The 18,020-nt window shown below is 52.7% G+C and overlaps 36 non-coding genes across 36 annotated transcripts; 8 read left to right on the top strand and 28 right to left on the bottom strand.

The window, feature by feature from the left end:
* The first annotated feature begins 976 nt into the window (after positions 1-976).
* Positions 977-1,048, top strand: Trnag-ucc (transfer RNA glycine (anticodon UCC)). Its single transcript has one exon. It is a non-coding gene; the product is annotated as a tRNA-Gly (tRNA).
* A 275-nt stretch (positions 1,049-1,323) lies between these two features.
* On the bottom strand, positions 1,324-1,405 carry Trnas-aga (transfer RNA serine (anticodon AGA)). Its single transcript has one exon. It is a non-coding gene; the product is annotated as a tRNA-Ser (tRNA).
* A 139-nt stretch (positions 1,406-1,544) lies between these two features.
* Positions 1,545-1,617, bottom strand: Trnak-uuu (transfer RNA lysine (anticodon UUU)). The gene has a single exon. It is a non-coding gene; the product is annotated as a tRNA-Lys (tRNA).
* Positions 1,618-1,913: 296 nt separating this feature from the next.
* Trnae-uuc (transfer RNA glutamic acid (anticodon UUC)) lies at positions 1,914-1,985 on the bottom strand. Its single transcript has one exon. It is a non-coding gene; the product is annotated as a tRNA-Glu (tRNA).
* A 308-nt stretch (positions 1,986-2,293) lies between these two features.
* Positions 2,294-2,366, bottom strand: Trnam-cau (transfer RNA methionine (anticodon CAU)). Its single transcript has one exon. It is a non-coding gene; the product is annotated as a tRNA-Met (tRNA).
* A 975-nt stretch (positions 2,367-3,341) lies between these two features.
* On the top strand, positions 3,342-3,413 carry Trnag-ucc (transfer RNA glycine (anticodon UCC)). The gene has a single exon. It is a non-coding gene; the product is annotated as a tRNA-Gly (tRNA).
* Positions 3,414-3,688: 275 nt separating this feature from the next.
* Trnas-aga (transfer RNA serine (anticodon AGA)) lies at positions 3,689-3,770 on the bottom strand. Its single transcript has one exon. It is a non-coding gene; the product is annotated as a tRNA-Ser (tRNA).
* Positions 3,771-3,909: 139 nt separating this feature from the next.
* Trnak-uuu (transfer RNA lysine (anticodon UUU)) lies at positions 3,910-3,982 on the bottom strand. Its single transcript has one exon. It is a non-coding gene; the product is annotated as a tRNA-Lys (tRNA).
* A 296-nt stretch (positions 3,983-4,278) lies between these two features.
* On the bottom strand, positions 4,279-4,350 carry Trnae-uuc (transfer RNA glutamic acid (anticodon UUC)). Its single transcript has one exon. It is a non-coding gene; the product is annotated as a tRNA-Glu (tRNA).
* A 308-nt stretch (positions 4,351-4,658) lies between these two features.
* Trnam-cau (transfer RNA methionine (anticodon CAU)) lies at positions 4,659-4,731 on the bottom strand. Its single transcript has one exon. It is a non-coding gene; the product is annotated as a tRNA-Met (tRNA).
* Positions 4,732-5,711: 980 nt separating this feature from the next.
* Trnag-ucc (transfer RNA glycine (anticodon UCC)) lies at positions 5,712-5,783 on the top strand. Its single transcript has one exon. It is a non-coding gene; the product is annotated as a tRNA-Gly (tRNA).
* A 275-nt stretch (positions 5,784-6,058) lies between these two features.
* Trnas-aga (transfer RNA serine (anticodon AGA)) lies at positions 6,059-6,140 on the bottom strand. Its single transcript has one exon. It is a non-coding gene; the product is annotated as a tRNA-Ser (tRNA).
* A 139-nt stretch (positions 6,141-6,279) lies between these two features.
* On the bottom strand, positions 6,280-6,352 carry Trnak-uuu (transfer RNA lysine (anticodon UUU)). Its single transcript has one exon. It is a non-coding gene; the product is annotated as a tRNA-Lys (tRNA).
* A 296-nt stretch (positions 6,353-6,648) lies between these two features.
* Trnae-uuc (transfer RNA glutamic acid (anticodon UUC)) lies at positions 6,649-6,720 on the bottom strand. Its single transcript has one exon. It is a non-coding gene; the product is annotated as a tRNA-Glu (tRNA).
* Positions 6,721-7,028: 308 nt separating this feature from the next.
* Trnam-cau (transfer RNA methionine (anticodon CAU)) lies at positions 7,029-7,101 on the bottom strand. Its single transcript has one exon. It is a non-coding gene; the product is annotated as a tRNA-Met (tRNA).
* Positions 7,102-8,075: 974 nt separating this feature from the next.
* Positions 8,076-8,147, top strand: Trnag-ucc (transfer RNA glycine (anticodon UCC)). The gene has a single exon. It is a non-coding gene; the product is annotated as a tRNA-Gly (tRNA).
* Positions 8,148-8,422: 275 nt separating this feature from the next.
* On the bottom strand, positions 8,423-8,504 carry Trnas-aga (transfer RNA serine (anticodon AGA)). The gene has a single exon. It is a non-coding gene; the product is annotated as a tRNA-Ser (tRNA).
* A 139-nt stretch (positions 8,505-8,643) lies between these two features.
* On the bottom strand, positions 8,644-8,716 carry Trnak-uuu (transfer RNA lysine (anticodon UUU)). Its single transcript has one exon. It is a non-coding gene; the product is annotated as a tRNA-Lys (tRNA).
* A 296-nt stretch (positions 8,717-9,012) lies between these two features.
* On the bottom strand, positions 9,013-9,084 carry Trnae-uuc (transfer RNA glutamic acid (anticodon UUC)). Its single transcript has one exon. It is a non-coding gene; the product is annotated as a tRNA-Glu (tRNA).
* Positions 9,085-9,392: 308 nt separating this feature from the next.
* Positions 9,393-9,465, bottom strand: Trnam-cau (transfer RNA methionine (anticodon CAU)). Its single transcript has one exon. It is a non-coding gene; the product is annotated as a tRNA-Met (tRNA).
* Positions 9,466-10,440: 975 nt separating this feature from the next.
* Trnag-ucc (transfer RNA glycine (anticodon UCC)) lies at positions 10,441-10,512 on the top strand. Its single transcript has one exon. It is a non-coding gene; the product is annotated as a tRNA-Gly (tRNA).
* A 277-nt stretch (positions 10,513-10,789) lies between these two features.
* Positions 10,790-10,872, bottom strand: Trnas-aga (transfer RNA serine (anticodon AGA)). The gene has a single exon. It is a non-coding gene; the product is annotated as a tRNA-Ser (tRNA).
* Positions 10,873-11,012: 140 nt separating this feature from the next.
* On the bottom strand, positions 11,013-11,085 carry Trnak-uuu (transfer RNA lysine (anticodon UUU)). The gene has a single exon. It is a non-coding gene; the product is annotated as a tRNA-Lys (tRNA).
* A 295-nt stretch (positions 11,086-11,380) lies between these two features.
* Positions 11,381-11,452, bottom strand: Trnae-uuc (transfer RNA glutamic acid (anticodon UUC)). The gene has a single exon. It is a non-coding gene; the product is annotated as a tRNA-Glu (tRNA).
* A 309-nt stretch (positions 11,453-11,761) lies between these two features.
* Positions 11,762-11,834, bottom strand: Trnam-cau (transfer RNA methionine (anticodon CAU)). The gene has a single exon. It is a non-coding gene; the product is annotated as a tRNA-Met (tRNA).
* Positions 11,835-12,809: 975 nt separating this feature from the next.
* Trnag-ucc (transfer RNA glycine (anticodon UCC)) lies at positions 12,810-12,881 on the top strand. The gene has a single exon. It is a non-coding gene; the product is annotated as a tRNA-Gly (tRNA).
* A 276-nt stretch (positions 12,882-13,157) lies between these two features.
* On the bottom strand, positions 13,158-13,239 carry Trnas-aga (transfer RNA serine (anticodon AGA)). Its single transcript has one exon. It is a non-coding gene; the product is annotated as a tRNA-Ser (tRNA).
* A 137-nt stretch (positions 13,240-13,376) lies between these two features.
* Positions 13,377-13,449, bottom strand: Trnak-uuu (transfer RNA lysine (anticodon UUU)). Its single transcript has one exon. It is a non-coding gene; the product is annotated as a tRNA-Lys (tRNA).
* A 675-nt stretch (positions 13,450-14,124) lies between these two features.
* Positions 14,125-14,198, bottom strand: Trnam-cau (transfer RNA methionine (anticodon CAU)). The gene has a single exon. It is a non-coding gene; the product is annotated as a tRNA-Met (tRNA).
* A 972-nt stretch (positions 14,199-15,170) lies between these two features.
* Positions 15,171-15,242, top strand: Trnag-ucc (transfer RNA glycine (anticodon UCC)). The gene has a single exon. It is a non-coding gene; the product is annotated as a tRNA-Gly (tRNA).
* A 276-nt stretch (positions 15,243-15,518) lies between these two features.
* Trnas-aga (transfer RNA serine (anticodon AGA)) lies at positions 15,519-15,600 on the bottom strand. Its single transcript has one exon. It is a non-coding gene; the product is annotated as a tRNA-Ser (tRNA).
* A 138-nt stretch (positions 15,601-15,738) lies between these two features.
* Positions 15,739-15,812, bottom strand: Trnak-uuu (transfer RNA lysine (anticodon UUU)). The gene has a single exon. It is a non-coding gene; the product is annotated as a tRNA-Lys (tRNA).
* A 296-nt stretch (positions 15,813-16,108) lies between these two features.
* On the bottom strand, positions 16,109-16,180 carry Trnae-uuc (transfer RNA glutamic acid (anticodon UUC)). The gene has a single exon. It is a non-coding gene; the product is annotated as a tRNA-Glu (tRNA).
* A 308-nt stretch (positions 16,181-16,488) lies between these two features.
* Trnam-cau (transfer RNA methionine (anticodon CAU)) lies at positions 16,489-16,564 on the bottom strand. The gene has a single exon. It is a non-coding gene; the product is annotated as a tRNA-Met (tRNA).
* A 972-nt stretch (positions 16,565-17,536) lies between these two features.
* Positions 17,537-17,608, top strand: Trnag-ucc (transfer RNA glycine (anticodon UCC)). Its single transcript has one exon. It is a non-coding gene; the product is annotated as a tRNA-Gly (tRNA).
* Positions 17,609-17,881: 273 nt separating this feature from the next.
* Positions 17,882-17,963, bottom strand: Trnas-aga (transfer RNA serine (anticodon AGA)). The gene has a single exon. It is a non-coding gene; the product is annotated as a tRNA-Ser (tRNA).
* Between the last annotated feature and the right edge of the window lie 57 nt (positions 17,964-18,020).

The raw sequence follows: 18,020 nt of genomic DNA, 5'->3' as shown, positions 1-18,020 counted from the left end.
TGCAAGCAACGTTACAGGAAACTTGGTAAGTCTCGCATATTAGAGATAGACAGTTTGCGCTTTCTCAAGAATCTGTTGTGTTGCTACACGTGCTTTCCCTACTTGCTAGATTAAACTGCTGCCGCAGCTTTTTCAACGGAACGCAGCACTGCCCGAGGTTACAGTACATCGCCCTTGCGGCACCTGAACACAGCGGCCTGTTGGGCCAGGCCGACGTTAGAGTTCAGAAATAGCACGCGACCGTCCAGGTACGGTCTACTGCGTGCTGCGTGTATGGTTCTTCTCACAGCGAATCCTGCTATACATTCCTGAGGCTGACGCAGCTCAGGCGAGGAATCGGCGCGGCAGCATTATAGCGAGAACAGCAGAACGATGCATCGGCCGGGAATCGAACCCGGGCCGTCCGCATGCTAAGCGAGCATTCACCAATTTTTTTTTTTTTTTGTTCTCATTTCTTTCGTTGCATTTGTTGGGGGCGGACGTCCGATGACGCCCGTTCAAGTTCATCGTTGACTCGGTCTTTTATTACAGAGGGCAGATAACTCTCAGACCGAACACGCTGAGCTATCGTGCCGGCAAGCCTTACGATTATGAGACTTACGCGCTGCCTACTGCACTACTGAGGCACATGCCATTGAACCACCGATGCTCGACAAGCTGCCCGTGCTTCCCGAGCACTTTTCTGCATGGGAAAGTGGGATTGCCACCCAGCGACGTCGGATACAACCGAAAAAAGTGCTACACACGTGGAGTCCTCCACTACATTGCCTTAAAACGAATGCTCATCACTATCGTGTGAGTAACCTTGCGGCCGCGGCGACTAGTCTTGCCCAAAGACGCAGCGTGCGTGGAGGCGCTACCCGAATGCGTGTGGATGCACCCTCCTACCTCGAAAAGCGCCTGCAGCTACTATCACCGTGGGCCGCTGCTGGCGGGCGGGAAGCCGACACAGCGGGGCGTTGCGAGCAGCGGCAGTGCGGTGGTGGTGTAATGGTGAGCATAGTTGCCTTCCAAGCAGTTGATCCGGGTTCGATTCCCGGCCACCGCAAGTGGCGCTGGTTTTTTCGTATGAGTATGTGAGCCGCGTGCTGTTACATGAAGGTTTTTTTCGTCGTTGCTCCACGCAGACCATCCTGTAGTATGTCCCGACTTGTCCCGACTTTGCTCGGCTGACGCGAAAGCTGACGCTTGGAATTCGCCCTTATCAAAATGACAGGCACTATAAACGGCTGTGAGAGGCGAGGTGTGGAGAGGTACCAAAACGACAGGCAAACTGCGAAATTTTCTGCTCGTTCTTCTTAAACAAAAAAAGAAAAAAACCGACGCAGTCGGTAGGACTCGAACCTACGCTCCCAGAGGGAATCTGATTTCTAGTCAGACGCCTTAACCACTCGGCCACGACTGCTCGTAACTGAAGTTTCCCTGGAATCGTGAGAAATGCAACCGGTCTGCGCAGAATGTTGACAGGAAACGAACTCTGTGCACTGATTACGGCAGGGCTACCATCGCTACGAGACGAGCCATTGCGGAAACGTTAAAATCTTCGCCCGGACAGGGACTTGAACCCTGGACCCTTAGGTTAAAAGCCTAATGCTCTACCGACTGAGCTATCCGGGCTCACCCTTGTTGTGGATGGAGCGGCTGCAAGCAATGTGAATAACTGGAACGCGTGTGTAGGCGTACTACGGTAACAGCTGGCTTCTGCCGCAACTGGCGACTTCACCGACTTCCCACTGACGCTGGTAGCAGCCCAACAGCGGACCAGTGCCACTTCTCCCTTTATTCCGGTGCCGACAGTAATTGCATCATGTGCCTGTTTTCCCCGATTACGTTCGGCCGAAGCTCCGGAGGGTGGGCGACAAACGACAGTTCGAAGGCCAAAACATGGAGCGTTGTGTGCGCAAAAACTTCCGTTCCGGTACCGGGAATCGAACCCGGGCCTCCTGGGTGAAAGCCAGGTATCCTAGCCACTAGACCACACCGGATTTGCTCGATAAGCGTGAGATCTTCTCCGTCTCCTCTCGTATTTCGTGCTGAATCTGGTCTCAGTGGTGTTCTCTGTTTGCGAGCATATTTGCGCCTACAGACTGGCATGGCGCACAGCTCGAAATTGACTATTCATTATTTTACTCATAACAAGGGAAGAGAAAGATCAAAGTTGTACGTTGTCATAATTGGAAATAAACATATTGACGCTGAGGTGTAGCCTCCTTGTGGATAACGAACGACAATTAAGTTCGTTCCCTAGCAACAGCAACGCCGTTAATTCAGCCATGATGTACAGCAAATTAAATGCCCCGGGTGAGGATCGAACTCACGACCTTAAGATTATGAGACTTACGCGCTACCTACTGCGCTACCGAGGCACGTTGCAAGCAACGTTACAGGAAACTTGGTAAGTCTCGCATATTAGAGATAGACAGTTTGCGCTTTCTCAAGAATCTGTTGTGTTGCTACACGTGCTTTCCCTACTTGCTAGATTAAACTGCTGCCGCAGCTTTTTCAACGGAACGCAGCACTGCCCGAGGTTACAGTACATCGCCCTTGCGGCACCTGAACACAGCGGCCTGTTGGGCCAGGCCGACGTTAGAGTTCAGAAATAGCACGCGACCGTCCAGGTACGGTCTACTGCGTGCTGCGTGTATGGTTCTTCTCACAGCGAATCCTGCTATACATTCCTGAGGCTGACGCAGCTCAGGCGAGGAATCGGCGCGGCAGCATTATAGCGAGAACAGCAGAACGATGCATCGGCCGGGAATCGAACCCGGGCCGTCCGCATGCTAAGCGAGCATTCACCAATTTTTTTTTTGTTCTCATTTCTTTCGTTGCATTTGTTGGGGGCGGACGTCCGATGACGCCCGTTCAAGTTCATCGTTGACTCGGTCTTTTATTACAGAGGGCAGATAACTCTCAGACCGAACACGCTGAGCTATCGTGCCGGCAAGCCTTACGATTATGAGACTTACGCGCTGCCTACTGCACTACTGAGGCACATGCCATTGAACCACCGATGCTCGACAAGCTGCCCGTGCTTCCCGAGCACTTTTCTGCATGGGAAAGTGGGATTGCCACCCAGCGACGTCGGATACAACCGAAAAAAGTGCTACACACGTGGAGTCCTCCACTACATTGCCTTAAAACGAATGCTCATCACTATCGTGTGAGTAACCTTGCGGCCGCGGCGACTAGTCTTGCCCAAAGACGCAGCGTGCGTGGAGGCGCTACCCGAATGCGTGTGGATGCACCCTCCTACCTCGAAAAGCGCCTGCAGCTACTATCACCGTGGGCCGCTGCTGGCGGGCGGGAAGCCGACACAGCGGGGCGTTGCGAGCAGCGGCAGTGCGGTGGTGGTGTAATGGTGAGCATAGTTGCCTTCCAAGCAGTTGATCCGGGTTCGATTCCCGGCCACCGCAAGTGGCGCTGGTTTTTTCGTATGAGTATGTGAGCCGCGTGCTGTTACATGAAGGTTTTTTTCGTCGTTGCTCCACGCAGACCATCCTGTAGTATGTCCCGACTTGTCCCGACTTTGCTCGGCTGACGCGAAAGCTGACGCTTGGAATTCGCCCTTATCAAAATGACAGACACTATAAACGGCTGTGAGAGGCGAGGTGTGGAGAGGTACCAAAACGACAGGCAAACTGCGAAATTTTCTGCTCGTTCTTCTTAAACAAAAAAAGAAAAAAACCGACGCAGTCGGTAGGACTCGAACCTACGCTCCCAGAGGGAATCTGATTTCTAGTCAGACGCCTTAACCACTCGGCCACGACTGCTCGTAACTGAAGTTTCCCTGGAATCGTGAGAAATGCAACCGGTCTGCGCAGAATGTTGACAGGAAACGAACTCTGTGCACTGATTACGGCAGGGCTACCATCGCTACGAGACGAGCCATTGCGGAAACGTTAAAATCTTCGCCCGGACAGGGACTTGAACCCTGGACCCTTAGGTTAAAAGCCTAATGCTCTACCGACTGAGCTATCCGGGCTCACCCTTGTTGTGGATGGAGCGGCTGCAAGCAATGTGAATAACTGGAACGCGTGTGTAGGCGTACTACGGTAACAGCTGGCTTCTGCCGCAACTGGCGACTTCACCGACTTCCCACTGACGCTGGTAGCAGCCCAACAGCGGACCAGTGCCACTTCTCCCTTTATTCCGGTGCCGACAGTAATTGCATCATGTGCCTGTTTTCCCCGATTACGTTCGGCCGAAGCTCCGGAGGGTGGGCGACAAACGACAGTTCGAAGGCCAAAACATGGAGCGTTGTGTGCGCAAAAACTTCCGTTCCGGTACCGGGAATCGAACCCGGGCCTCCTGGGTGAAAGCCAGGTATCCTAGCCACTAGACCACACCGGATTTGCTCGATAAGCGTGAGATCTTCTCCGTCTCCTCTCGTATTTCGTGCTGAATCTGGTCTCAGTGGTGTTCTCTGTTTGCGAGCATATTTGCGCCTACAGACTGGCATGGCGCACAGCTCGAAATTGACTATTCATTATTTTACTCATAACAAGGGAAGAGAAAGATCAAAGTTGTACGTTGTCATAATTGGAAATAAACATATTGACGCTGAGGTGTAGCCTCCTTGTGGATAACGAACGACAATTAAGTTCGTTCCCTAGCAACAGCAACGCCGTTAATTCAGCCATGATGTACAGCAAATTAAATGCCCCGGGTGAGGATCGAACTCACGACCTTAAGATTATGAGACTTACGCGCTACCTACTGCGCTACCGAGGCACGTTGCAAGCAACGTTACAGGAAACTTGGTAAGTCTCGCATATTAGAGATAGACAGTTTGCGCTTTCTCAAGAATCTGTTGTGTTGCTACACGTGCTTTCCCTACTTGCTAGATTAAACTGCTGCCGCAGCTTTTTCAACGGAACGCAGCACTGCCCGAGGTTACAGTACATCGCCCTTGCGGCACCTGAACACAGCGGCCTGTTGGGCCAGGCCGACGTTAGAGTTCAGAAATAGCACGCGACCGTCCAGGTACGGTCTACTGCGTGCTGCGTGTATGGTTCTTCTCACAGCGAATCCTGCTATACATTCCTGAGGCTGACGCAGCTCAGGCGAGGAATCGGCGCGGCAGCATTATAGCGAGAACAGCAGAACGATGCATCGGCCGGGAATCGAACCCGGGCCGTCCGCATGCTAAGCGAGCATTCACCAATTTTTTTTTTTTTTTGTTCTCATTTCTTTCGTTGCATTTGTTGGGGGCGGACGTCCGATGACGCCCGTTCAAGTTCATCGTTGACTCGGTCTTTTATTACAGAGGGCAGATAACTCTCAGACCGAACACGCTGAGCTATCGTGCCCCCAAGCCTTACGATTATGAGACTTACGCGCTGCCTACTGCACTACTGAGGCACATGCCATTGAACCACCGATGCTCGACAAGCTGCCCGTGCTTCCCGAGCACTTTTCTGCATGGGAAAGTGGGATTGCCACCCAGCGACGTCGGATACAACCGAAAAAAGTGCTACACACGTGGAGTCCTCCACTACATTGCCTTAAAACGAATGCTCATCACTATCGTGTGAGTAACCTTGCGGCCGCGGCGACTAGTCTTGCCCAAAGACGCAGCGTGCGTGGAGGCGCTACCCGAATGCGTGTGGATGCACCCTCCTACCTCGAAAAGCGCCTGCAGCTACTATCACCGTGGGCCGCTGCTGGCGGGCGGGAAGCCGACACAGCGGGGCGTTGCGAGCAGCGGCAGTGCGGTGGTGGTGTAATGGTGAGCGTAGTTGCCTTCCAAGCAGTTGATCCGGGTTCGATTCCCGGCCACCGCAAGTGGCGCTGGTTTTTTCGTATGAGTATGTGAGCCGCGTGCTGTTACATGAAGGTTTTTTTCGTCGTTGCTCCACGCAGACCATCCTGTAGTATGTCCCGACTTGTCCCGACTTTGCTCGGCTGACGCGAAAGCTGACGCTTGGAATTCGCCCTTATCAAAATGACAGGCACTATAAACGGCTGTGAGAGGCGAGGTGTGGAGAGGTACCAAAACGACAGGCAAACTGCGAAATTTTCTGCTCGTTCTTCTTAAACAAAAAAAGAAAAAAACCGACGCAGTCGGTAGGACTCGAACCTACGCTCCCAGAGGGAATCTGATTTCTAGTCAGACGCCTTAACCACTCGGCCACGACTGCTCGTAACTGAAGTTTCCCTGGAATCGTGAGAAATGCAACCGGTCTGCGCAGAATGTTGACAGGAAACGAACTCTGTGCACTGATTACGGCAGGGCTACCATCGCTACGAGACGAGCCATTGCGGAAACGTTAAAATCTTCGCCCGGACAGGGACTTGAACCCTGGACCCTTAGGTTAAAAGCCTAATGCTCTACCGACTGAGCTATCCGGGCTCACCCTTGTTGTGGATGGAGCGGCTGCAAGCAATGTGAATAACTGGAACGCGTGTGTAGGCGTACTACGGTAACAGCTGGCTTCTGCCGCAACTGGCGACTTCACCGACTTCCCACTGACGCTGGTAGCAGCCCAACAGCGGACCAGTGCCACTTCTCCCTTTATTCCGGTGCCGACAGTAATTGCATCATGTGCCTGTTTTCCCCGATTACGTTCGGCCGAAGCTCCGGAGGGTGGGCGACAAACGACAGTTCGAAGGCCAAAACATGGAGCGTTGTGTGCGCAAAAACTTCCGTTCCGGTACCGGGAATCGAACCCGGGCCTCCTGGGTGAAAGCCAGGTATCCTAGCCACTAGACCACACCGGATTTGCTCGATAAGCGTGAGATCTTCTCCGTCTCCTCTCGTATTTCGTGCTGAATCTGGTCTCAGTGGTGTTCTCTGTTTGCGAGCATATTTGCGCCTACAGACTGGCATGGCGCACAGCTCGAAATTGACTATTCATTATTTTACTCATAACAAGGGAAGAGAAAGATCAAAGTTGTACGTTGTCATAATTGGAAATAAACATATTGACGCTGAGGTGTAGCCTCCTTGTGGATAACGAACGACAATTAAGTTCGTTCCCTAGCAACAGCAACGCCGTTAATTCAGCCATGATGTACAGCAAATTAAATGCCCCGGGTGAGGATCGAACTCACGACCTTAAGATTATGAGACTTACGCGCTACCTACTGCGCTACCGAGGCACGTTGCAAGCAACGTTACAGGAAACTTGGTAAGTCTCGCATATTAGAGATAGACAGTTTGCGCTTTCTCAAGAATCTGTTGTGTTGCTACACGTGCTTTCCCTACTTGCTAGATTAAACTGCTGCCGCAGCTTTTTCAACGGAACGCAGCACTGCCCGAGGTTACAGTACATCGCCCTTGCGGCACCTGAACACAGCGGCCTGTTGGGCCAGGCCGACGTTAGAGTTCAGAAATAGCACGCGACCGTCCAGGTACGGTCTACTGCGTGCTGCGTGTATGGTTCTTCTCACAGCGAATCCTGCTATACATTCCTGAGGCTGACGCAGCTCAGGCGAGGAATCGGCGCGGCAGCATTATAGCGAGAACAGCAGAACGATGCATCGGCCGGGAATCGAACCCGGGCCGTCCGCATGCTAAGCGAGCATTCACCAATTTTTTTTTGTTCTCATTTCTTTCGTTGCATTTGTTGGGGGCGGACGTCCGATGACGCCCGTTCAAGTTCATCGTTGACTCGGTCTTTTATTACAGAGGGCAGATAACTCTCAGACCGAACACGCTGAGCTATCGTGCCGGCAAGCCTTACGATTATGAGACTTACGCGCTGCCTACTGCACTACTGAGGCACATGCCATTGAACCACCGATGCTCGACAAGCTGCCCGTGCTTCCCGAGCACTTTTCTGCATGGGAAAGTGGGATTGCCACCCAGCGACGTCGGATACAACCGAAAAAAGTGCTACACACGTGGAGTCCTCCACTACATTGCCTTAAAACGAATGCTCATCACTATCGTGTGAGTAACCTTGCGGCCGCGGCGACTAGTCTTGCCCAAAGACGCAGCGTGCGTGGAGGCGCTACCCGAATGCGTGTGGATGCACCCTCCTACCTCGAAAAGCGCCTGCAGCTACTATCACCGTGGGCCGCTGCTGGCGGGCGGGAAGCCGACACAGCGGGGCGTTGCGAGCAGCGGCAGTGCGGTGGTGGTGTAATGGTGAGCATAGTTGCCTTCCAAGCAGTTGATCCGGGTTCGATTCCCGGCCACCGCAAGTGGCGCTGGTTTTTTCGTATGAGTATGTGAGCCGCGTGCTGTTACATGAAGGTTTTTTTCGTCGTTGCTCCACGCAGACCATCCTGTAGTATGTCCCGACTTGTCCCGACTTTGCTCGGCTGACGCGAAAGCTGACGCTTGGAATTCGCCCTTATCAAAATGACAGGCACTATAAACGGCTGTGAGAGGCGAGGTGTGGAGAGGTACCAAAACGACAGGCAAACTGCGAAATTTTCTGCTCGTTCTTCTTAAACAAAAAAAGAAAAAAACCGACGCAGTCGGTAGGACTCGAACCTACGCTCCCAGAGGGAATCTGATTTCTAGTCAGACGCCTTAACCACTCGGCCACGACTGCTCGTAACTGAAGTTTCCCTGGAATCGTGAGAAATGCAACCGGTCTGCGCAGAATGTTGACAGGAAACGAACTCTGTGCACTGATTACGGCAGGGCTACCATCGCTACGAGACGAGCCATTGCGGAAACGTTAAAATCTTCGCCCGGACAGGGACTTGAACCCTGGACCCTTAGGTTAAAAGCCTAATGCTCTACCGACTGAGCTATCCGGGCTCACCCTTGTTGTGGATGGAGCGGCTGCAAGCAATGTGAATAACTGGAACGCGTGTGTAGGCGTACTACGGTAACAGCTGGCTTCTGCCGCAACTGGCGACTTCACCGACTTCCCACTGACGCTGGTAGCAGCCCAACAGCGGACCAGTGCCACTTCTCCCTTTATTCCGGTGCCGACAGTAATTGCATCATGTGCCTGTTTTCCCCGATTACGTTCGGCCGAAGCTCCGGAGGGTGGGCGACAAACGACAGTTCGAAGGCCAAAACATGGAGCGTTGTGTGCGCAAAAACTTCCGTTCCGGTACCGGGAATCGAACCCGGGCCTCCTGGGTGAAAGCCAGGTATCCTAGCCACTAGACCACACCGGATTTGCTCGATAAGCGTGAGATCTTCTCCGTCTCCTCTCGTATTTCGTGCTGAATCTGGTCTCAGTGGTGTTCTCTGTTTGCGAGCATATTTGCGCCTACAGACTGGCATGGCGCACAGCTCGAAATTGACTATTCATTATTTTACTCATAACAAGGGAAGAGAAAGATCAAAGTTGTACGTTGTCATAATTGGAAATAAACATATTGACGCTGAGGTGTAGCCTCCTTGTGGATAACGAACGACAATTAAGTTCGTTCCCTAGCAACAGCAACGCCGTTAATTCAGCCATGATGTACAGCAAATTAAATGCCCCGGGTGAGGATCGAACTCACGACCTTAAGATTATGAGACTTACGCGCTACCTACTGCGCTACCGAGGCACGTTGCAAGCAACGTTACAGGAAACTTGGTAAGTCTCGCATATTAGAGATAGACAGTTTGCGCTTTCTCAAGAATCTGTTGTGTTGCTACACGTGCTTTCCCTACTTGCTAGATTAAACTGCTGCCGCAGCTTTTTCAACGGAACGCAGCACTGCCCGAGGTTACAGTACATCGCCCTTGCGGCACCTGAACACAGCGGCCTGTTGGGCCAGGCCGACGTTAGAGTTCAGAAATAGCACGCGACCGTCCAGGTACGGTCTACTGCGTGCTGCGTGTATGGTTCTTCTCACAGCGAATCCTGCTATACATTCCTGAGGCTGACGCAGCTCAGGCGAGGAATCGGCGCGGCAGCATTATAGCGAGAACAGCAGAACGATGCATCGGCCGGGAATCGAACCCGGGCCGTCCGCATGCTAAGCGAGCATTCACCAATTTTTTTTTTGTTCTCATTTCTTTCGTTGCATTTGTTGGGGGCGGACGTCCGATGACGCCCGTTCAAGTTCATCGTTGACTCGGTCTTTTATTACAGAGGGCAGATAACTCTCAGACCGAACACGCTGAGCTATCGTGCCGGCAAGCCTTACGATTATGAGACTTACGCGCTGCCTACTGCACTACTGAGGCACATGCCATTGAACCACCGATGCTCGACAAGCTGCCCGTGCTTCCCGAGCACTTTTCTGCATGGGAAAGTGGGATTGCCACCCAGCGACGTCGGATACAACCGAAAAAAGTGCTACACACGTGGAGTCCTCCACTACATTGCCTTAAAACGAATGCTCATCACTATCGTGTGAGTAACCTTGCGGCCGCGGCGACTAGTCTTGCCCAAAGACGCAGCGTGCGTGGAGGCGCTACCCGAATGCGTGTGGATGCACCCTCCTACCTCGAAAAGCGCCTGCAGCTACTATCACCGTGGGCCGCTGCTGGCGGGCGGGAAGCCGACACAGCGGGGCGTTGCGAGCAGCGGCAGTGCGGTGGTGGTGTAATGGTGAGCATAGTTGCCTTCCAAGCAGTTGATCCGGGTTCGATTCCCGGCCACCGCAAGTGGCGCTGGTTTTTTCGTATGAGTATGTGAGCCGCGTGCTGTTACATGAAGGTTTTTTTCGTCGTTGCTCCACGCAGACCATCCTGTAGTATGTCCCGACTTGTCCGACTTTGCTCGGCTGACGCGAAAGCTGACGCTTGGAATTCGCCCTTATCAAAATGACAGGCACTATAAACGGCTGTGAGAGGCGAGGTGTGGAGAGGGTACCAAAACGACAGGCAAACTGCGAAATTTTCTTGCTCGTTCTTCTTAAAACAAAAAAAGAAAAAAACCGACGCAGTCGGTAGGACTCGAACCTACGCTCCCAGAGGGAATCTGATTTCTAGTCAGACGCCTTAACCACTCGGCCACGACTTGCTCGTAACTGAAGTTTCCCTGGAATCGTGAGAAATGCAACCGGTCTGCGCAGAATGTTGACAGGAAACCGAACTCTGTGCACTGATTACGGCAGGGCTACCATCGCTACGAGACGAGCCATTGCGGAAACGTTAAAATCTTCGCCCGGACAGGGACTTGAACCCTGGACCCTTAGGTTAAAAGCCTAATGCTCTACCGACTGAGCTATCCGGGCTCACCCTTGTTGTGGATGGAGCGGCTGCAAGCAATGTGAATAACTGGAACGCGTGTGTAGGCGTACTACGGTAACAGCTGGCTTCTGCCGCAACTGCGACTTCACCGACTTCCCACTGACGCTGGTAGCAGCCCAACAGCGGACCAGTGCCACTTCTCCCTTTATTCCGGTGCCGACAGTAATTGCATCATGTGCCTGTTTTCCCCGATTACGTTCGGCCGAAGCTCCGGAGGGTGGGCGACAAACGACAGTTCGAAGGCCAAAAACATGGAGCGTTGTGTGCGCAAAACTTCCGTTCCGGTACCGGGAATCGAACCCGGGCCTCCTGGGTGAAAGCCAGGTATCCTAGCCACTAGACCACACCGGATTTGCTCGATAAGCGTGAGATCTTCTCCGTCTCCTCTCGTATTTCGTGCTGAATCTGGTCTCAGTGGTGTTCTCTGTTTGCGAGCATATTTGCGCCTACAGACTGGCATGGCGCACAGCTCGAAATTGACTATTCATTATTTTACTCATAACAAGGGAAGAGAAAGATCAAAGTTGTACGTTGTCATAATTGGAAATAAACATATTGACGCTGAGGTGTAGCCTCCTTGTGGATAACGAACGACAATTAAGTTCGTTCCCTAGCAAACAGCAACGCCGTTAATTCAGCCATGATGTACAGCAAATTAAATGCCCCGGGTGAGGATCGAACTCACGACCTTAAGATTATGAGACTTACGCGCTACCTACTGCGCTACCGAGGCACGTTGCAAGCAACGTTACAGGAAACTTGGTAAGTCTCGCATATTAGAGATAGACAGTTTGCGCTTTCTCAAGAATCTGTTGTGTTGCTACACGTGCTTTCCCTACTTGCTAGATTAAACTGCTGCCGCAGCTTTTTCAACGGAACGCAGCACTGCCCGAGGTTACAGTACATCGCCCTTGCGGCACCTGAACACAGCGGCCTGTTGGGCCAGGCCGACGTTAGAGTTCAGAAATAGCACGCGACCGTCCAGGTACGGTCTACTGCGTGCTGCGTGTATGGTTCTTCTCACAGCGAATCCTGCTATACATTCCTGAGGCTGACGCAGCTCAGGCGAGGAATCGGCGCGGCAGCATTATAGCGAGAACAGCAGAACGATGCATCGGCCGGGAATCGAACCCGGGCCGTCCGCATGCTAAGCGAGCATTCACCAATTTTTTTTTTGTTCTCATTTCTTTCGTTGCATTTGTTGGGGGCGGACGTCCGATGACGCCCGTTCAAGTTCATCGTTGACTCGGTCTTTTATTACAGAGGGCAGATAACTCTCAGACCGAACACGCTGAGCTATCGTGCCGGCAAGCCTTACGATTATGAGACTTACGCGCTGCCTACTGCACTACTGAGGCACATGCCATTGAACCACCGATGCTCGACAAGCTGCCCGTGCTTCCCGAGCACTTTTCTGCATGGGAAAGTGGGATTGCCCACCAGCGACGTCGGATACAACCGAAAAAAGTGCTACACACGTGGAGTCCTCCACTACATTGCCTTAAAACGAATGCTCATCACTATCGTGTGAGTAACCTTGCGGCCGCGGCGACTAGTCTTGCCCAAAGACGCAGCGTGCGTGGAGGCGCTACCCGAATGCGTGTGGATGCACCCTCCTACCTCGAAAAGCGCCTGCAGCTACTATCACCGTGGGCCGCTGCTGGCGGGCGGGAAGCCGACACAGCGGGGCGTTGCGAGCAGCGGCAGTGCGGTGGTGGTGTAATGGTGAGCATAGTTGCCTTCCAAGCAGTTGATCCGGGTTCGATTCCCGGCCACCGCAAGTGGCGCTGGTTTTTTCGTATGAGTATGTGAGCCGCGTGCTGTTACATGAAGGTTTTTTTCGTCGTTGCTCCACGCAGGACCATCCTGTAGTATGTCCCGACTTGTCCCGACTTTGCTCGGCTGACGCGAAAGCTGACGCTTGGAATTCGCCCTTATCAAAATGACAGGCACTATAAACGGCTGTGAGAGGCGAGGTGTGGAGAGGTACCAAAACGACAGGCAAACTGCGAAATTTTCTGCTCGTTCTTCTTAAACAAAAAAAGAAAAAAACCGACGCAGTCGGTAGGACTCGAACCTACGCTCCCAGAGGGAATCTGATTTCTAGTCAGACGCCTTAACCACTCGGCCACGACTGCTCGTAACTGAAGTTTCCCTGGAATCGTGAGAATGCAACCGTCTGCGCAGAATGTTGACAGGAAACGAACTCTGTGCACTGATTACGGCAGGGCTACCATCGCTACGAGACGAGCCATTGCGGAAACGTTAAAATCTTCGCCCGGACAGGGACTTGAACCCTGGACCCTTAGGTTAAAAGCCTAATGCTCTACCGACTGAGCTATCCGGGCTCACCCTTGTTGTGGATGGAGCGGCTGCAAGCAATGTGAATAACTGGAACGCGTGTGTAGGCGTACTACGGTAACAGCTGGCTTCTGCCGCAACTGGCGACTTCACCGACTTCCCACTGACGCTGGTAGCAGCCCAACAGCGGACCAGTGCCACTTCTCCCTTTATTCCGGTGCCGACAGTAATTGCATCATGTGCCTGTTTTCCCCGATTACGTTCGGCCGAAGCTCCGGAGGGTGGGCGACAAACGACAGTTCGAAGGCCAAAACATGGAGCGTTGTGTGCGCAAAAACTTCCGTTCCGGTACCGGGAATCGAACCCGGGCCTCCTGGTGAAAGCCAGGTATCCTAGCCACTAGACCACACCGGATTTGCTCGATAAGCGTGAGATCTTCTCCGTCTCCTCTCGTATTTCGTGCTGAATCTGGTCTCAGTGGTGTTCTCTGTTTGCGAGCATATTTGCGCCTACAGACTGGCATGGCGCACAGCTCGAAATTGACCTATTCATTATTTTACTCATAACAAGGGAAGAGAAAGATCAAAGTTGTACGTTGTCATAATTGGAAATAAACATATTGACGCTGAGGTGTAGCCTCCTTGTGGATAACGAACGACAATTAAGTTCGTTCCCTAGCAACAGCAACGCCGTTAATTCAGCCATGATGTACAGCAAATTAAATGCCCCGGGTGAGGATCGAACTCACGACCTTAAGATTATGAGACTTACGCGCTACCTACTGCGCTACGAGGCACGTTGCAAGCAACGTTACAGGAAACTTGGTAAGTCTCGCATATTAGAGATAGACAGTTTGCGCTTTCTCAAGAATCTGTTGTGTTGCTACACGTGCTTTCCCTACTTGCTAGATTAAACTGCTGCCGCAGCTTTTTCAACGGAACGCAGCACTGCCCGAGGTTACAGTACATCGCCCTTGCGGCACCTGAACACAGCGGCCTGTTGGGCCAGGCCGACGTTAGAGTTCAGAAATAGCACGCGACCGTCCAGGTACGGTCTACTGCGTGCTGCGTGTATGGTTCTTCTCACAGCGAATCCTGCTATACATTCCTGAGGCTGACGCAGCTCAGGCGAGGAATCGGCGCGGCAGCATTATAGCGAGAACAGCAGAACGATGCATCGGCCGGGAATCGAACCCGGGCCGTCCGCATGCTAAGCGAGCATTCACCAATTTTTTTTTGTTCTCATTTCTTTCGTTGCATTTGTTGGGGGCGGACGTCCGATGACGCCCGTTCAAGTTCATCGTTGACTCGGTCTTTTATTACAGAGGGCAGATAACTCTCAGACCGAACACGCTGAGCTATCGTGCCGGCAAGCCTTACGATTATGAGACTTACGCGCTGCCTACTGCACTACTGAGGCACATGCCATTGAACCACCGATGCTCGACAAGCTGCCCGTGCTTCCCGAGCACTTTTCTGCATGGGAAAGTGGGATTGCCACCCAGCGACGTCGGATACAACCGAAAAAAGTGCTACACACGTGGAGTCCTCCACTACATTGCCTTAAAACGAATGCTCATCACTATCGTGTGAGTAACCTTGCGGCGCGGCGACTAGTCTTGCCCAAAGACGCAGCGTGCGTGGAGGCGCTACCCGAATGCGTGTGGATGCACCCTCCTACCTCGAAAAGCGCCTGCAGCTACTATCACCGTGGGCCGCTGCTGGCGGGCGGGAAGCCGACACAGCGGGGCGTTGCGAGCAGCGGCAGTGCGGTGGTGGTGTAATGGTGAGCATAGTTGCCTTCCAAGCAGTTGATCCGGGTTCGATTCCCGGCCACCGCAAGTGGCGCTGGTTTTTTCGTATGAGTATGTGAGCCGCGTGCTGTTACATGAAGGTTTTTTTCGTCGTTGCTCCACGCAGGACCATCCTGTAGTATGTCCCGACTTGTCCCGACTTTGCTCGGCTGACGCGAAAGCTGACGCTTGGAATTCGCCCTTATCAAAATGACAGGCACTATAAACGGCTGTGAGAGGCGAGGTGTGGAGAGGTACCAAAACGACAGGCAAACTGCGAAATTTTCTGCTCGTTCTTCTTAAACAAAAAAAGAAAAAAACCGACGCAGTCGGTAGGACTCGAACCTACGCTCCCAGAGGGAATCTGATTTCTAGTCAGACGCCTTAACCACTCGGCCACGACTGCTCGTAACTGAAGTTTCCCTGGAATCGTGAGAAATGCAACCGGTCTGCGCAGAATGTTGACAGAAACGAACTCTGTGCACTGATTACGGCAGGGCTACCATCGCTACGAGACGAGCCATTGCGGAAACGTTAAAATCTTCGCCCGGACAGGGACTTGAACCCTGGACCCTTAGGTTAAAAGCCTAATGCTCTACCGACTGAGCTATCCGGGGCTCACCCTTGTTGTGGATGGAGCGGCTGCAAGCAATGTGAATAACTGGAACGCGTGTGTAGGCGTACTACGGTAACAGCTGGCTCTGCCGCAACTGGCGACTTCACCGACTTCCCACTGACGCTGGTAGCAGCCCCAACAGCGGACCAGTGCCACTTCTCCCTTTATTCCGGTGCCGACAGTAATTGCATCATGTGCCTGTTTTCCCCGATTACGTTCGGCCGAAGCTCCGGAGGGTGGGCGACAAACGACAGTTCGAAGGCCAAAACATGGAGCGTTGTGTGCGCAAAAACTTCCGTTCCGGTACCGGGAATCGAACCCGGGCCTCCTGGGTGAAAGCCAGGTATCCTAGCCACTAGACCACACCGGATTTGCTCGATAAGCGTGAGATCTTCTCCGTCTCCTCTCGTATTTCGTGCTGAATCTGGTCTCAGTGGTGTTCTCTGTTTGCGAGCATATTTGCGCCTACAGACTGGCATGGCGCACAGCTCGAAATTGACTATTCATTATTTTACTCATAACAAGGGAAGAGAAAGATCAAAGTTGTACGTTGTCATAATTGGAAATAAACATATTGACGCTGAGGTGTAGCCTCCTTGTGGATAACGAACGACAATTAAGTTCGTTCCCTAGCAACAGCAACGCCGTTAATTCAGCCATGATGTACAGCAAATTAAATGCCCCGGGTGAGGATCGAACTCACGACCTTAAGATTATGAGACTTACGCGCTACCTACTACTGCGCTACCGAGGCACGTTGCAAGCAACGTTACAGGAAACTTGGTAAGTCTCGCATATTAGAGATAGACAGTTTGCGCTTTCTCAAGAATCTGTTGTGTTGCTACACGTGCTTTCCCTACTTGCTAGATTAAACTGCTGCCGCAGCTTTTTCAACGGAACGCAGCACTGCCCGAGGTTACAGTACATCGCCCTTGCGGCACCTGAACACAGCGGCCTGTTGGGCCAGGCCGACGTTAGAGTTCAGAAATAGCACGCGACCGTCCAGGTACGGTCTACTGCGTGCTGCGTGTATGGTTCTTCTCACAGCGAATCCTGCTATACATTCCTGAGGCTGACGCAGCTCAGGCGAGGAATCGGCGCGGCAGGCATTATAGCGAGAACAGCAGAACGATGCATCGGCCGGGAATCGAACCCGGGCCGTCCGCATGCTAAGCGAGCATTCACCAATTTTTGTTCTCATTTCTTTCGTTGCATTTGTTGGGGGCGGACGTCCGATGACGCCCGTTCAAGTTCATCGTTGACTCGGTCTTTTATTACAGAGGGCAGATAACTCTCAGACCGAACACGCTGAGCTATCGTGCCGGCAAGCCTTACGATTATGAGACTTACGCGCTGCCTACTGCACTACTGAGGCACATGCCATTGAACCACCGATGCTCGACAAGCTGCCCGTGCTTCCCGAGCACTTTTCTGCATGGGAAAGTGGGATTGCCACCCAGCGACGTCGGATACAACCGAAAAAAGTGCTACACACGTGGAGTCCTCCACTACATTGCCTTAAAACGAATGCTCATCACTATCGTGTGAGTAACCTTGCGGCCGCGGCGACTAGTCTTGCCCAAAGACGCAGCGTGCGTGGAGGCGCTACCCGAATGCGTGTGGATGCACCCTCCTACCTCGAAAAGCGCCTGCAGCTACTATCACCGTGGGCCGCTGCTGGCGGGGCGGGAAGCCGACACAGCGGGGCGTTGCGAGCAGCGGCAGTGCGGTGGTGGTGTAATGGTGAGCATAGTTGCCTTCCAAGCAGTTGATCCGGGTTCGATTCCCGGCCACCGCAAGTGGCGCTGGTTTTTTCGTATGAGTATGTGAGCCGCGTGCTGTTACATGAAGGTTTTTTTCGTCGTTGCTCCACGCAGACCATCCTGTAGTATGTCCCGACTTGTCCGACTTTGCTCGGCTGACGCGAAAGCTGACGCTTGGAATTCGCCCTTATCAAAATGACAGGCACTATAAACGGCTGTGAGAGGCGAGGTGTGGAGAGGTACCAAAACGACAGGCAAACTGCGAATTTTCTGCTCGTTCTTCTTAAACAAAAAAAGAAAAAAACCGACGCAGTCGGTAGGACTCGAACCTACGCTCCCAGAGGGAATCTGATTTCTAGTCAGACGCCTTAACCACTCGGCCACGACTGCTCGTAACTGAAGTTTCCCTGGAATCGTGAGAAATGCAACCGGTCTGCGCAGAATGTT

Source organism: Schistocerca nitens, unplaced genomic scaffold (assembly GCF_023898315.1).
Source record: "Schistocerca nitens isolate TAMUIC-IGC-003100 unplaced genomic scaffold, iqSchNite1.1 HiC_scaffold_183, whole genome shotgun sequence".
NCBI lineage: Eukaryota > Metazoa > Arthropoda > Insecta > Orthoptera > Acrididae > Schistocerca > Schistocerca nitens.
This window is presented reverse-complemented; position numbering and strand designations above follow the sequence as displayed.